Raw genomic sequence first — 15843 nt, 5'->3', positions numbered from 1 at the left:
ACATTCCTGCAGTTTCCCATAACCCCTGTAGAACAACGACCTGTCTGTTTTAACCTCAAATATAGTCAATGATTCAGCTTAACGGCTCTGTGGGGGAGGTAGAATTCCAAACATTTGCAAGCCTGTGAAAAATTCCTCCTCATTTCCATCTGAAAGAGTCAACCCCTTACTTTGAATCTATGCTCTCGACTCCCCATGGAGGGAAAACATCCTCTCAGCATCTACCCTGTTGAGCTTCCTCAGTCTTAGGTTTCATTAAGATTAGCTCTCAGTCATTTAAAATTTAGGATAGTTTCAACCTACGACACTTTTCCTTCTCAAAATAATCTCCTCACTCCAGGAGTCAATCAGTTGAACTCTCCAACACAAATATACTTCTTTTTAAATGAGGAGATCAAAACTTTACCCAGTACTCCCAAGTGTGCTCTCAACAATACTTCTATAGTTGTAGTGGCTTTAGGCTCTATTCCTCTTGCAATCAAGCCTAATATTCCATTTGCTTTCTGAATTACTTGCTGTACATAATAACATTATGGTTTCATTCTGGAATCTCTCTCCATGTCAATGGCCTTTTGCTTTTCTATTTTCCCTAATTCCCAACTTTTTTTGAACACTCACTTAATGTACCTACGTATATCCCTTTGGCAGACCCCATACATGACAGTTTGTATCTCCTGCCTTTTGTTTTGAAGCATTCTGCACATTGGCTACAACAACGTTGATCCTTTCCTCTACCTCAGTGACACAGATTGCACCTAGTTGAGGCAGTGGCACGGATCCCACAGGCAATCCACTTACTTCAGCTTGCCAAACTGAAAATGGCCCACTTATCCCAATGTGCTATTTTCTGTTGATATATAACCCCCAATATCACTTTCTACAGTAACTTTATGTAGTCCCTTAACAAATGTCTTCTGAAAATCTAAATACGCTACATCTATCGGCTCTCCTTTATTCTCCTCTTTTGTTAAATCGCAAAAGAATATGATAAATTTGTCAAACACAATTTTCACATAAAACTGCTCAACTGTATTATGATTTCCTAGATGTCCTGCTATGATTTTCATAATAATGTATTCTAGCACTTCTTAATAACAGACATTAGGCTAAACCGACTATAGTCAGTCTGCCTTCTCTCTCTCATTTCTTCAGTAGGCATAAGTATTTTTATGGTTTTACAATAATCTAGATTGCTTTCAGAATCTTGGGAACATTGTAAGATCACAGTGTTGAATTGAACAAATTGAGATAATCAGCCTAGAACTTTCAGATTTCATTAATCTTTTCCCATTTATAGCTACACCCCTCTACACAGCCCCCTGTGTCATTCACGGGCCTTTACTTCATTCTTTAAGCCAACATCACCATCATTTCTGTTATTCATTGGAAGCAGTTCGCCAAGCAGCACCTTAAGCCTGAGCTGCTTTTGAATAAGATTATGACTTTTCTTTGGCATTGAGGAGATTTGGTATGTCACCAAAAACACTCGCAGATTTCTACAGATGTACCATGGAGAGTATCTACATGGCTGCATCACTGTCTGGTATGGTGGGGGGCAACGGCACAGAATAAAAGTAAGCTACAGAGAGTTGTAAAATTAATCAGCTGCATCATGGTAGTATCCAGGTCAAATTCAAGGAGCGGGTGCGTCAGAAAGGCAGTGTCTATCATTAAGGACCTGCAACACCCAGCACGTGCCATCTTCTCACTGTTACCATCAGGAAGGAGGTACATAAACCTGAAGGCACACACTCAACAATTTGGGAAAAACTTCTTCCCCTCTGCCATCCGATTTCTGAATGGACATTGAACCCATGAACACTACCTCATTTAAAAAAAAATTCCTATATTTTTGCTCTATAGGAACACACGCGCGCACACACACACACACTTACTGTAATTCACATTTTTTCTCTATATTATCACATACTGCATTGTACTGCTGGCACAAAATTAACACATTTCATGACATATGCTGGTGATAGTAAACCTGATTCTGATTCAGTTTTCCTATTCTCTCCCCAAACCTCTTGTAGCTCAAATGTCTGCCAGCATTCAACTTGAATGTAATCAATAACCACAGGTCTCTAGCATAGAGAATTCCAAAAATTTACAGTGCTCAGAGAAGAAATTCCTCTTCACTTCCATCAGAACTGAGCAGCCCTATTTTGAGCCTTTGCCCCAAGTTCTAGACATCTATGCAAGTGTTCTCTCAGCATCCACCCTCTCAAAACCTCTCAGAATCTTGTGTTTTAATAAGACCAATCTCACTTTTCTAGTAATTAACCAGTAAAACTTCTCTGTATTGCTTCCAGTACAAGTACATCCTTCCTTAAACATGGAGACCAAAATTGTATGCCGCATTCCAGCAGTGGTCAGCACCCCATAATGTTGCAAAATAATTCTTATTCTCATTTCAATAAATAACATTCCATTCCTTTTCATAATTACTTGCTATAAGTTAATCATCATCGCCATGATGTGCTATGTCGTATGACATGGGCGCATGGTCTTTGACCATGATTCTTCTTGGCAAGTTTTTCGACAGAAGCGGTTTACCATTGCTTTTGTCTGGGCAGTGTTTTTACATTGCCCAGCCATTACTAACGCTCTTGCCTGGTGTCAGTGGCCACATAACCAGGACTTGTGATATGCACCTACTGCTCATACACTCACCTGCCACCTGCTCCTGACTAGGGGGCTAAGAAGGTGCTACACTTTGTCCAAGGGTGACCTGAAGGTTAGCAGAGGGAAGGAGCGCCTTAAACCTCCTTTAGTAAAGACGTATCTCCACCCCACCATCCCAAAAGCCTTCTGAAAATCTAAGTAAACAACATCCACCGACTGTCTACCTTGCTATTTCTTTAGAGAATTCCAACAGATCTGTCAGGCAAGATTTCACCTTAAGGATACCATGCTGACTTTGGCCTACTTTATCATTTGCCTGCAAGTACCCTGAATCCTCATCCTTAACAATAGACTTCAACATATTTTCAACCTCTGATGTCAGGCTAACTGGCTTATAATTTTCTTTCTTCTGCTTCCCTCCCTCCTTCAAGAGTGAAGTGACATTTGCAATTTTCCAGTCCTCCGGAACCATTCCAGAATCTACTAATTCTTGAAAGATTACTACCAATGCCTCCACAATCTCTTTCAGAACCCTGGGGTGTGGTTGAACTGGTCCAGGTGACTTATGTACTTTTGGACCTCTCAGTGTCCCAAGCACCTTCTCCTTAGTATTTGCAATTACACTGCCTTCTGACACTCGAATTTCTAGCATATTGCTAGACCCTGACACATTGAAGACCAATGCAAAATATTTTAAGTTCCTCCATCATTACTGTCTCTCGAGTATCATTTTCCAGCAGTTCAATATCTACTCTTGCCTCTCTTTTACACTCTATGCATCTGAAAAAACATTTGGTATCCTCATTTATACTATCGGCTAGCTTACCTTCATATTTAATCTTTACTCTGCTTATGGTTTTTTAAGTTGTCTTCATAAAAGTTGTCTTTATAAAAGTTTCCCAATCCTCTAACTTCCCACTAATTTTTGTTCTCTTTTGCTTTTACATTGTTTTTGGCTTCTCTTGTCAGCCACGGTTACCTTATTCTCCCTTTAAAATACTTCCATCTCTAAGATGCATCTATCCTGCACTTCCGAATTGCTCTCAGAAACTCCAGTAATTGCTACTCTGCTATCATCCATGCTAGTGTCCCTTGCAATCAACTTTGGCCATCTCCTCTCCCATGCCTCAGTAATTCCCTAATTTTTTGATCCTCCCACACCTCACTGGCGCTGTTTCTTTAGCGTTTGCCTGTTTTATGAGGCCAAGTTGCTAGCTCAACACTCAACCCAGCACAATTGAAAAGCATGGAAGAGCCTGCCTGATCTGAACATGGGACCACTTCCCCCAAAGTTCACTGCAGAGGTCACTACACCACTGGGCGGCTTCATAATTCCCTATACTCCACTGTAATACTGATACATCTGACTTTATCTTCCTCTCAAACTGCGGGGTGAATTCTATCATATTATGACCACTACCTCCTAGCGGTTTCTTTACTTTAAGTTCCCTAATCAAATCTGATTCATTACAGAATACCCAATCGAGAATTGCCTTTCCCCTAGTGGGCTCAACCACAAGTTGTTTTAAAAAGCCATCTCGTAGGCATTCTACAAATACCATCTCTTGGGATCCAGCACTAACCTGATTTTCCCAATCTAGCTGCATATTAAAATCTTCCATGCTTCTCATTACATTGCCCATTTTACATGCCTTTTCTACCTCCTGTTGTAATTTGTACCCACGTTCAGGCTACTGTTCAGAGGCCTCTCTATAACTATTATCAGGATCTCTTTATCCTTGCGGTGTCTTAATTCTACCCAGAAGGATCTACATCTTGCAATCCTATGTCACCTCTTTTTAAAGATTTAATTTCATTTTTTAAACCAACAGAGCCACTCCACCTCCTCTGCCTACCTGCCTGTCCTTTCAATACAATGTGTATCTTTGAATGTTAAGCTCCCATCCATGATCCTCTTTTAGCCATGACTCAGTGATGTCCACGTCATACTTACCAATCTCTAACTGCACGATAAGATCAACTGCTTTATTTGTATACTCTGTGCATTCATATATAACACCTTCAGTCCTGTATTCATCACCCATTTCAATTTTGCCCCCATGTTACACCTCAACTCATCCCACTGACTGAAATTTTGTCCTATCATCTTCCTGCCCTTCCTCAGTCTCACTACACACTGCATCTGCTTGTACACCAACAGCCCGGTCCCCATCCCCTTGCCATATTAGTTTAAGCCTTCCCCAACAACTCTAGCAAATCTGCCCATAGGTATATTGGTCCTCCTCAGGTTCAGTTATAACCCGACCTTTTTGCACTGGTCATCTCTTCTCCAGAAAAGATCCCAATGATCATTGCCCCTGCACTCATTGCCCTGCCACACATTCATCTGCCAAATGATCGTATTCTAATCTTCACCGGCGTGAGGCACAGGCAGCAGTCCAGAGACTACCACCCTGGAAGTTCTGCTTTTCAGCTTTCTACCCAACTTCCTACTGTATTTTCTCTCTTCATGACCTCCTCCCTTTTCCTATGTCGTTGGAATTAATTATGTATCACTTTTTCTGGCATCTCATTCTCCCCCTCTATAAGCTGAGACAATCTGAGGCATCCCTAACACTGGCACCTGGGAGGCAACATACTATCAGGGTGTCTCTTTCAGGTCCACAGAATTCCCTTTGACTGCTGCACTCCTCTCCCCCCCCCTCCCCTTCAGAACCACAGAGCCAGAGATCTGACCACTGTACCTTTCCTCTACTGGGTCGTCCACCCCACCCCTCCCCCCACGTAGTTTTCTAAGCGGTACACATTTTGTTGAGGGGAATGGCCACAGGGTGCCTATCCCCTTTACCCTTCCTAACAGTCACCCAATTACTTGTGTTGGAATCCGTTGCTTTTTTTAATGTATACTTTCTATAATATATTAGTTGAACAAATTCAAGATTAAAATTGTAGTTTTAATCATGCCAGTAAAATGAAACCATAATTTGTAATTTTAACAAACTCATGTACTTTTCATAGTACGTGATGGTTCGTCTCCACTTACTGGCAGAAGGTGAAATAGCAGTTACATATCTCTTTTCATTTTTAATTGGCTAAGTATTAGCACATTATACACGTGTTATAATTATATAAACTTTCGATTAGGTTCTGTTATCTGAAGAATTGTCTGTTATTTCGTGTATAAAGGTGATGGATATTTTCCAAAGGTGCCATCTTCTTCTTTTCATCAAATCTATTGTATCTCTTTAACCTCTGATTTGCTTCTCAGCTCCTCACTTAATTTCAAAACCTCTGTGTCTGTGTTTAAACCTTAAAGTAAACAATTATGAAAAATCAATGATTCTTGCTCATTCCTTGAACTCCTAAAAGAACCCAGGGATCGAAAATTACAGAGATCTGACATCAGTGTCCTGCACCTTGGGTGTAACTACCTCCCTATATGTTTAAGAGGTGTTTAGATCTGCACATGAATGTTAGGGAAATGGAAGGATATGGGCATTACGTAGGCAGGAGGGATTAATTTAGTTGGCCATTTGATTACTAATTTAATGGTTTATCTCAACATTGTGAGCTGAAGGCCTGTTTATGTTCTCGATGATGGAGCAGTTGGTGTAAAGGTAGATGCAATGTGGAGAGAGACTGTGAGGAAGGGTAGGCAGTAGATAGGGCATAAATGCAGTCAGCTGGATGGGTTGAAATGTCTTTACATTAATGCAGGAAGTATTAAGAATAAGGAGGAGAGTATGCATCAGTACATGGGATTACAAAGTTGTGTCCATTACAAAGAAAAGACTGCTACAAGGTCAGGGTTGGATGCTTCGATGGCCTGGGGCTTCGCTGTTTCAAATGAGACAGGGAAAGAGCTTTGGGAGGGATGAGTGGCTTTGCTAATCAAGGATAATATCACAATTGCAGTAAGGAACTCATGGAGGGATTGCCTACTGAGTCAGAACCAGGAAGGGAGCAATCGCTCTATTTGGAGTACTCTATAGACCCCCAATAGCAACTGGGGCATTGAGGAGCTGATAAGTGGGCACATTTTGGAAAGGTGCAAAAATTAACAGGGTTGTTGTCATGAGCGACTTCAGTTTCCCAAATATTGATTGGCACCTCCTTAGAGCAAGAGGTTTAGATGGTCAGAATTTGTTAGCAGGATTCCTGAACAGGCCAACTATTGCTGGAGAAGCAATACTGCATCAGGCAATGAACCTAGTCAGGTGACAGACCTCTCAGTGGGTGAGCATTTTGGATATAGTGATAATAGCTCCCTGACCTTTAGCATAGCCACGAACAAGGACAGAAGCAGACGACATAGCGAAGTATTTAATTGGGGGAGAGCTAATTACAATGGTATTAGGCCGAGGAACTTGGGACTGTAAATTGGGAACAGGTGTTCTCATGGAAATGCATAGCAGAAATGTGGAGGTTGCTTAGGGTGCACTTGCATGGGGTTTTGGATAGGTTTGCCCCATTAAGGCAGGAAAAGAAAGGTACTGTGAAGGAACCATGGTTGACAAGAAGTGGAACATTCAGTCAAGAAGAAGGAAGCATACTTCATGTTGAGGAGGCAAAGACAGACATACTCTCAAAAGTTATAAGATACCCAGGAAGGAGCTTAAGAAGGGATGTGAGAAGGCCTTGGTGAGTAGGATTAAGGAAACATTCAAAGCATGCTACACATATACAAAAAAAGAGGATGACGAGTGAGGGGAGGACCACTCAGGGTAAAGAAAGAAACATGCCTTGGAGAAGGAAAAGGTAGGGGAGGCCCTTAATGAATGAATACTTTGCTTCAATGTTCACGAAGGAGAGGGAGATTGATGAATGTGACATCAGCATACAGCAGACTAATTGCTTGAGGAGCTCAGATTAAGAAAGAGGCAATGTTGGAGCTTCTGAAGAACATTTGGATAGGTAAGTCCCTGGGGCCAAACAGGAAGCAACGGAAGAGATTGCTTGGGCATTGATAATGATCTTTGTGTCCTCCCAGGTCATAGGAATGCTACCAGAGGATTGGAGAATGATAAATATTGTCCTTTGTTCAAGAAAGGTAATAGAGATAACCCTGGGAATTGCAGACCAATGAGTCTTATGTCAGTGGTGGGCAAACTATTGGACCGGATTCTTAAGGACAGAATTATGAGCAATTAGAAATGCATAGTTTTATTAGCAATAGTCAGCAGAGCTTTCTGAGGTGTAGGCCATGCCTTGTGAGCCTGTTGAATTTTTCAAGTAGGTGAAAAAAAATTGATAAAGGTCAGAATCAGAATCAGGTTTATTATCACCGGCATGTGATGTGAGATTTGTTAAACTTAGCAGCAGCAGTTCAATGCAACACATAATCTTGCAGAGAGAGAGAAAAAAGTAATAATAAATGACATAATAATAAACAAGTAAATTACATATATTGAATAGATTATTAAAAAATGAGCAAAAACAGAAATACTGTATATATTTAAAAAGTGAGGTAGTGTTCAAGGGTTCAATGTCCATTCAGGAATCGGATGGCACAGGGGTAAAAGCTGTTCCTGAATTGCTGAGTGTGTGCCTTCAGGCTTCTGTACCTCCTACCTGATGATAACAGTGAGAAAAGGGCAAGCCCTGGGTGCTGGAGGTCCTTAATAATGGACGCTGCCTTTCTGAGACACCACTCCCTAAAGATGTCCTGGGTGCTTTGTAGGCTAGTGCCCAAGATGGAGCTGACTATATTTACAACCTTCTACAGCTTCTTTCGGTCCTGTGCAGTAGCCCCTCCATACCAGACAGTGATGCAGCCTGTCAGAATGCTCTCCATGGTACAACTACAGAAGTTTTTGAGTGTATTTGTTGACATGCAAAATTGCTTCAAACTCCTAATAAAGTATAGCCTCTATTTTGCCTTCGTTATGACTATATCAATGTGTTGGGACCAGGTTAGATCCTCAGAAATCTTGACACCCAGGAACTTAAAGCTGCTCACTCTCTCTACTGCTGATCCCTCTATGAGGATTGGTATGGTATGTCATGTATGGATTTTAGTGAAATCTTTGACAATGTGTCCAATGATAGACTCATTCAGAATATCAAGAAGCACAGGATCCATGGAAACTTGGATCTGTGGATTTGAAATGGGCTTGCCCACTGAAGGCAGTGGGTCATAACAAATGAACTATATTCTGCCTGGAGGTTGGTGACCAGTAGTATCCTTAAGGGAATCTGTTTTGGGACAACTACTCTTAGATGAGAAAGTGGAAGGGTAGGTTAGTAAGTTTGCAGATAACATGAATGTTGGTAATATTGTGGATAGTGCAAAGGTTGTCATAAGTTACAACAGGATGTAGACAGAGTACAGAGCTGGGCTGAGAAGTGCCCGATCCACATACTCTTTGGAAGATTGAACTTGAAGTAGGAATACTAGGTTAATAGCATGATTCTTAGCAGTGTGGAGGAACAGAGATGTCTTAGGGTCCAAGTCCATAAATCCCTCAATGGATAAGAAGACAAATGATGTCTGTAGATGGAGTTCAAGAGCCATGAGATAATGTTACAGCTCTATAAATCTCTGGTCAAACCACACCTGGAATATTGTGTTAAACTTGTTTGCTTCATTATAGGAAGGATGTGGAAGCTTTGGAGATGGTGGAAAGATTTACCAGGATTAGAGAACATGTCTTATGAGGAAAGGGTGAGCAAGGTAGGGCTATTTCCCTTTGGCACAAAGTGACCAGTCATCGGTGTATAATACGAGAAGTATATATAGAGAGTGGACAAACAACACATTTTCTCCAGGGCACCAATGGCCAATGCTGGAGGATGCACATTTAAGGTGAGTGGAGCAAAATTTAGGGGAGAAATCAGAGGCGAGTTCTCCTCTCTCATACAGACAGTACTGGAATGCACTGCAGGGGTGTTGGTTGAGGTTGATACAATAGGGAGATTAAAAAGATTTTTAGCTAGGCACATTGGTGTAAGAAAAATAGAGGTTTAGGGTTTTGTAGGAGTGAGATTGATTGTGGATTAAGTTTATATCAGTTGGTACAACATTATGATTATGAAGACACGTCGTCCTCTTTTATTGTCATTTAGTAATGCATGCATTATGGGCCAGATTGTGCTGTATTGTTCTATGTTCTATGCTCTGTCATGGTAACAAATTAAAAATCTACAGGAAAAAAATAAGTAACTTTCTTAGATAATGGACAAGTAACTGAGACACCTCTTAGGGTTTTTCCCTTTGGACACCTCTCATCCATTGCAGCATGCCGCGCGGGACCGGGATCGTTTGAAGAGCAGCAAGTCTCTGAAGCAATACAGAGGCTATTTTGTTCATTACAGGCGGTGGTCACTCTAAAGCCATCTCCTGTAGTGGGCAATATAGCCTCAGTAATATTCCACAGAGGTATGGTCAAAGGAAGCAGTTTTCAGGACTGCTTGAAACTGGTGGTATAGACCACATTCAGGGGTTCATCTTCAGATCTGGATGAATCTGCTGCAGCTGTGTGGATGAGAGTGTGCATTCAAGAACATATCAAATCTTCCCAAACCAAAAGCTCGGGATGAACTGCAAGGTTCATGTTCTGCTGAGGGATATTTCCAGGGCATTTCAAGACTAGCAATTCAGAATTTAACAAGACATCCAGGCACGGCTTATGGAAGGCCTTCGTGAGAGCAAAAAGGAAATTCCATGTAAAGCTAAAGACACAAATTGGGTACATGACATCGATGGCTGGGTTTGCATGTCACCACTTGCTATACAGCGAAATCTATCAGCATAAGTGGAAGTGATGGTTCACTCCCTGATGAGCTCAGCACCTTCTATGCATACTTTGAAAAGGGGAATAACAACACCTGGGAGAATCCCCATAACATCTAGCAATCCTGTGATCTCTGTCTTGGAGGCCAATGTCAGAGCATCCTTCAAGAGAGTGAACGCTTACGGGAATTAGGTCCCAAAGGTGTACCTGGCCAAGTATTGAACAACACTGTGCTGACCCACTGGCTGGAGTAAAAGATTGAAGATGTGCTTGAACATTGACTGTGGTGTGGGGTTACCCAAGTGACAAAAGAACAGTATAAATGAAAGACAACAGTCAGGCTGGTTAGGGTCAAGGGTCGATAAGAAGAGTTACAGAAAGACGGGGTGAACTAGAATCCATTCCTCTGCTTTTGATTTCTGTGACAGATGACTTGTTCATCTGAAAATTGTTAGTATGTTTTTCCAGCTTATAGGAATTATAACTGTGTTTCAGAAATCCTTTCTAATATGGAACTATTTTATAAGATAGAAAACTTGTGTGAGTTTTAAATATTTTTAAAGATTTTTTTCTAAACTTAGACCCGTATCACTAAAAATAAATAAAGCATGTTTTAAACTACTTTGTTAGCTGGAAATATCTCCTCCTTGGTCCGGATGGGGAGGGGGGAGCACCATTCATATAGTGGGTATAGGCAGCTAAACTCACCGCAGAGTATAAAGTGAAGTGACCTAGCCTTTGAAGAGTAGGGAGCTGCAGTATAACCTCCCTTTCGTGAAGATATTCATAGCTATTTATATCCGATAGATCTTCATTTGAATTCAGAGCTTCGTCGATAGCAAATCCAATATCATCACAGCCCTTTCTCCTCTTTCCTACAGACCTTGTTTGCCGAATAATCCATTTGGGGAAGTTTAGGGTTGCTGGTGGATGGAACAGGAGAGGGAGGAAAATGATTAATGATGGGGCCAAAGGGAAGGGTTGAAGGGGAAGGGGACAAAAAAATGGGATGACTAGAAGTGGAGAGAGGGTGAAAATACACAGGCGGGAGGGAGCATCTGAAATGGAAAATACAGCATTCTAATCATAAGGTTGCAGACTTCACAGGCAGAATATTTGGTGGTGTTGCTCTAGTTTGTATTGGGCCTCACCATGGCAATGGAGGTCAAGGATGTGGAAAAGGGAAGGGAATTTGAAATGGCATGTATCTGGGAGCTCAGGATTGCCAATGTATACAGAGTGCTGATGCATTGCAAATTAGTGACCTGATCTGTGCTTGGTCTTATAATATAAATGAGGCCACACCAGGAATATCAAATGCAGTAGATGAGGTTGGAGGAAGTAAACATGAATCTTTGCCTCACCTGGAAGGGCAGTGTAGGACCCAGGATGGTGATGAGGGAGAAATTACAAGAACAAGTGTGACCTCTTGCAGTTGCCAGCAAAAATGGGGAGAGGGGGAATTAACGGACCAGGAAGTGGTCCCTGAGGAAGGTGAAAAGGGATGCGGAGCGGAGGAGATGGGGCTTGTAGTGGGATCTTGTTGCAGCTGGAGTAAATGACAAAGGATGTGCTACATGTGGTCAGAGGGATGAGAAGTGAAAAGTAGGAGGGAGGTGGGTTGAAAGGAGTCCATGAAATCAAAAGATGTTTGTTAAATTAAAACCAAACACACCAACTACCTTACCTGCCATTTCTTTTAAGAACCTTGGTTGAAATCAAACTGGACTTCCCCAGCCCATAGCTTCAACTATTTGCCTTTTACTAATGTGAAGATCTTTTACAGGGATTGCGAATGTGCATAGTTTTAATTGATTATTGATTTGTCATGACATTATTCTATTTGGTGTGTGTGAGACAGACAGACAGACACACACACACACACAGTGTTGTGCGCCTTGTTTCGTTTGGCCATATACACGTGTATGGTTGAATGATAATAAACTGAACCTGATAAACTCACCCACCACCATCGGAGTGAATTATCCCCATAACTGTCTTAAAGGAACAGCTCAATACTGTACTGAAATGGCCCCATAACTAATGCCATACACACAGTTTAGGTGAAATGACAGGTTCATTCTGGTTTATGAGATCCAGTGCCTCATGATGCCCTCCTTCCTACTAAATAGGCAGTTTAAGTCCCAGCTTAAACATGAGTCTGGTGTATCGCCTTACGATCTCTTCAAATCAGTATTTATAACACTGCCAAAAATTCCTGGAACTATTGACTGCGAAAATTATAGAACAATCAGTCTTATGAGTCACATAATAAAGATTTTGTTGAGAATTGTTCCGAGTCGAATTAAAAACAAATTAAGACCAGAAACTTCTAAACTGCAATAAGGATTTATTGAGGATAGAGGAACTAGGAACACAATTTTCATACTACGAATGCTTTCAGAAAGGGCAATTGAATATCAAAATGATGTCTTTTTATGTTTTATTGATATCATTAAAGCATTCGACAAAGTGCAACGTGAAAAATTATTTCAAATTCTCGCTAAACTAAACATTGACAGAAGGGACCAACAACTGCTTCGAAATTTATATTGGAACCAAATGGCGGCAGTAAAAATTGATGATAATATAAGCAGTTGGACTAAAATTCAAAGAGGAGTTAGACAGGGATGCGTCGCCTCACTGGAATTATTTAGTATCTGCTAGACAACGGGTGACCTGTTGGGGCATCCTTTGAGAGAAAGGTAGTGTGGTCTGATGTGATGTTCTTTGGAAATTAAAGAAGAAAAACTCAGTTTATTAAAGAAGAAAGACGCATAGCAAGACAAATATAGCTCCTCCTCGTTTAACAAAGGACACTTTTGATGACAACATTTCTGGTTGATCTGCCACCCTTCAAGAATACCCTAACGTTTTCATTTCTTTTTCCCCAGCTTAACACCACATACAGCTGACCATGCGGGAATAGCGGTTTCTCCAAATAAATCAACACATTCTCCATGGTTTGGCCTTGCGCCTCATGTCTAGTCACAGCAAAGCATGACTGTATCGGGAACTGGCTCCGCTGAAGAGGGACATCTTCCCCTTCTGATAAACTGAGAGCAATTCTTGGGATCATGACAATGTCATTTTTGAACGCACCAATGTTTATCTTGGCTACGATGAGATTGTGGTGCAGTTCTTCCACCATCATTCGCGTTCCATTGCAAAGCCTTGGTGGATCCAAGTTCCTCATTGAAATGATGGGAGATCCCCTCCTCAATTCCAGTTTATGTGGTGGCAATCCAGAGGGTTCGACCAAATCAAGGAATTCTGTAGGAAAATGAGTGGCATTAGCTCCTTCACTCATGGCATTGAAGGAACAGTATTCTTTCATGATTCCAGAGAAGCGTCTAGTGCATGTGAAGTTTATTTTTTGCATCATTTCATTGAGAGGAACCAAGATAGAATTCCTTGAGAACTGTTCTGCAGGATTGTCTAATGTCGGGTAGATGAAATCAAAGCATTCTTCCATAGTTTTTGCTGGCAGAATCATATCTTCAGGTAATTCGATTTCATCGTTTTCATTTTTCTCAATCTTGTCTTCTCCAACATCCAATAACTGAGAATACTGTCCTTCTTCCTCATTTAATCGCATGCTTCTCTTCAATTGAAACTTGAGGCTTCTCCATAAGTAGGATTTTTTATGCATGAATTCTCCACATCAACACCATTTCCTCGTTTCACAACTGCTAGAAGCTGACGGAAATCGCCACAGCAAATGGTTAACGTACCCACGAACGCCTCATTCTTGCCGCATACATCATGAAGAGTCCTGTCTGTGGCTTTGAAGCTCTTCCTCCTAATCATGGGACACTCATCCCAGACAATAAGCTTCACATTTTGGAGTAAATTTGCAGTATTGGTGTTTTTATTGATGTTACAAAGGGCATCCTCATTGACTTTGAGGGGTATTTTGAATCTTGAATGTGCTGTCCTACCACTAGGCATCAATGTTGCTGCAATACCTGATGGTGCTACAGCAATAGCAACACCTCCATCTCCCCTAACTTTAGCGAGGATCAAGCTGATAAATGTCTTGCCCGCTCCTCCTGGTGCATCAATGAAAATCATTGAAGAGAGATTCCTTTCCAAGCAGTTACACACATATTCATATACTTCTCTTTGCTCATTATTCAATAGGGTACTCTTTGCCGCATATCCTCAAGTTGATCTTTCCTTTTCTCCTCTGTCCCTTCCTCTCTCCTCCTCCTCTGCCTGTTTTTGTCATTCTGGAGACGTGCAGCCCTTTCATCCTTTGTCTCTTTATCTTTTCTACCATTTGTTCTTTCTTTCTGATCCTGGAGTCATGCGGTCCTGGCCTGATCCGATTCTTGTTCTCTCCTCCTTCTGTGCCTATTGTTGTCATTTTGGAGACGTGCATGCCTCTCCTCCTCTGTCTCTTCTTCTCTCATCTTTTTTATCCTGACCCTTTGATCCTGGAGTTGTGCGGCCCTGGCCTCATCCGACTGCTGTTCTCTCCCTCTCCTTGCCGCTTCCCGACAACATTTGGCGTCATCTCTTGACTATAATGTCCCCCTTCCCTTTCCACATGGCATAATTAGGCTGTCCATATTTTTTTTTACCCTAATGCTTGATAGAAGATAGGAAGCAGTAACACCAAAGCCTCCAGGATGCTGATTTTTCTTGATGATGTGGTTGGCACTCTCCTAAATGGACATGATAGCCCTACCCTTTTGCTGCGGTTGGAGTCGCTGCTGTGAGCATCATGAGGCGCTGCTGAGGTTGGCCGTGCCCATGCGTCGTGGTGTTGCGTTGCGGTTTTCATGAAAGGTGGAATCGGCTCGGGTTGTGGAAACCATGGCCTGTTGATTGACGAGTGAGCAATTTTATACAAATATATAACCCTGAACTTTGCATGGATTCTGTAAGTTAGCGCATTTTAAGTCGATCTAGTCAAAAAAAAAAGTGCCGCTATAATGCACCGTTTGGGCTAATTGGAGGTCACAGACAAACAGAGCATGAGAATTTTAGTAGTATACTAGATAGTTAGTTAAATGATTCTCAGAGAAATAGAAGACCTAGATGGGATAAAAATTGGAGGTGTTAACATCAACAATATAAGGTATGCAGACGATACCACCCTAATAGCAAGTGCTGCAGAAGACCTACAAATCGTCCTAGACAAAGTAGTACAAACAAGTGCAGATTTTGGTCTAACCATCAACTGTAAGAAAAAACAAATGTATGGTAATATCAAAACAGCAGGATACTCCCAACTACCAATTGTACATCGATAACCAAGAGACTGAACAAACGACCAGCTTTAATTAGCTTGGTAGCTTTACATCACAAGATGCTAGAAATACAGTAGAAATAAAAAGAATTGCCATTGCCAAAACCAACTTCCAAAAAATGAAACCCATTTTTACCAACAGACACATTTCTATGACAACAAGGCTTAGAGTACTAAAATGCTACATCTGGGCAATCTTGCTGTATGCTTCCGAAACATGGACTATAACACCAGAACTATGCGGTTTCTTAGAAGAACGCTGAA

At 41.4% G+C, this 15843-nt stretch overlaps 1 protein-coding gene across 1 annotated transcript in view; it reads right to left on the bottom strand.

Moving 5' to 3' along the window:
* Window positions 1-15843, bottom strand: part of dnajc17 (DnaJ (Hsp40) homolog, subfamily C, member 17) — a 123303-nt gene that overhangs the window by 106944 nt on the left and 516 nt on the right. The gene's annotated exons all lie outside the window — the stretch shown is intronic.

The sequence above is a fragment of the Mobula birostris genome, chromosome 1 (assembly GCF_030028105.1).
Source record: "Mobula birostris isolate sMobBir1 chromosome 1, sMobBir1.hap1, whole genome shotgun sequence".
NCBI classification, from domain to species: Eukaryota; Metazoa; Chordata; class Chondrichthyes; order Myliobatiformes; family Myliobatidae; genus Mobula; species Mobula birostris.
The sequence above is the reverse complement of the archived record's forward strand: the minus strand, read 5'-3'. Positions and strand labels throughout refer to the sequence as shown.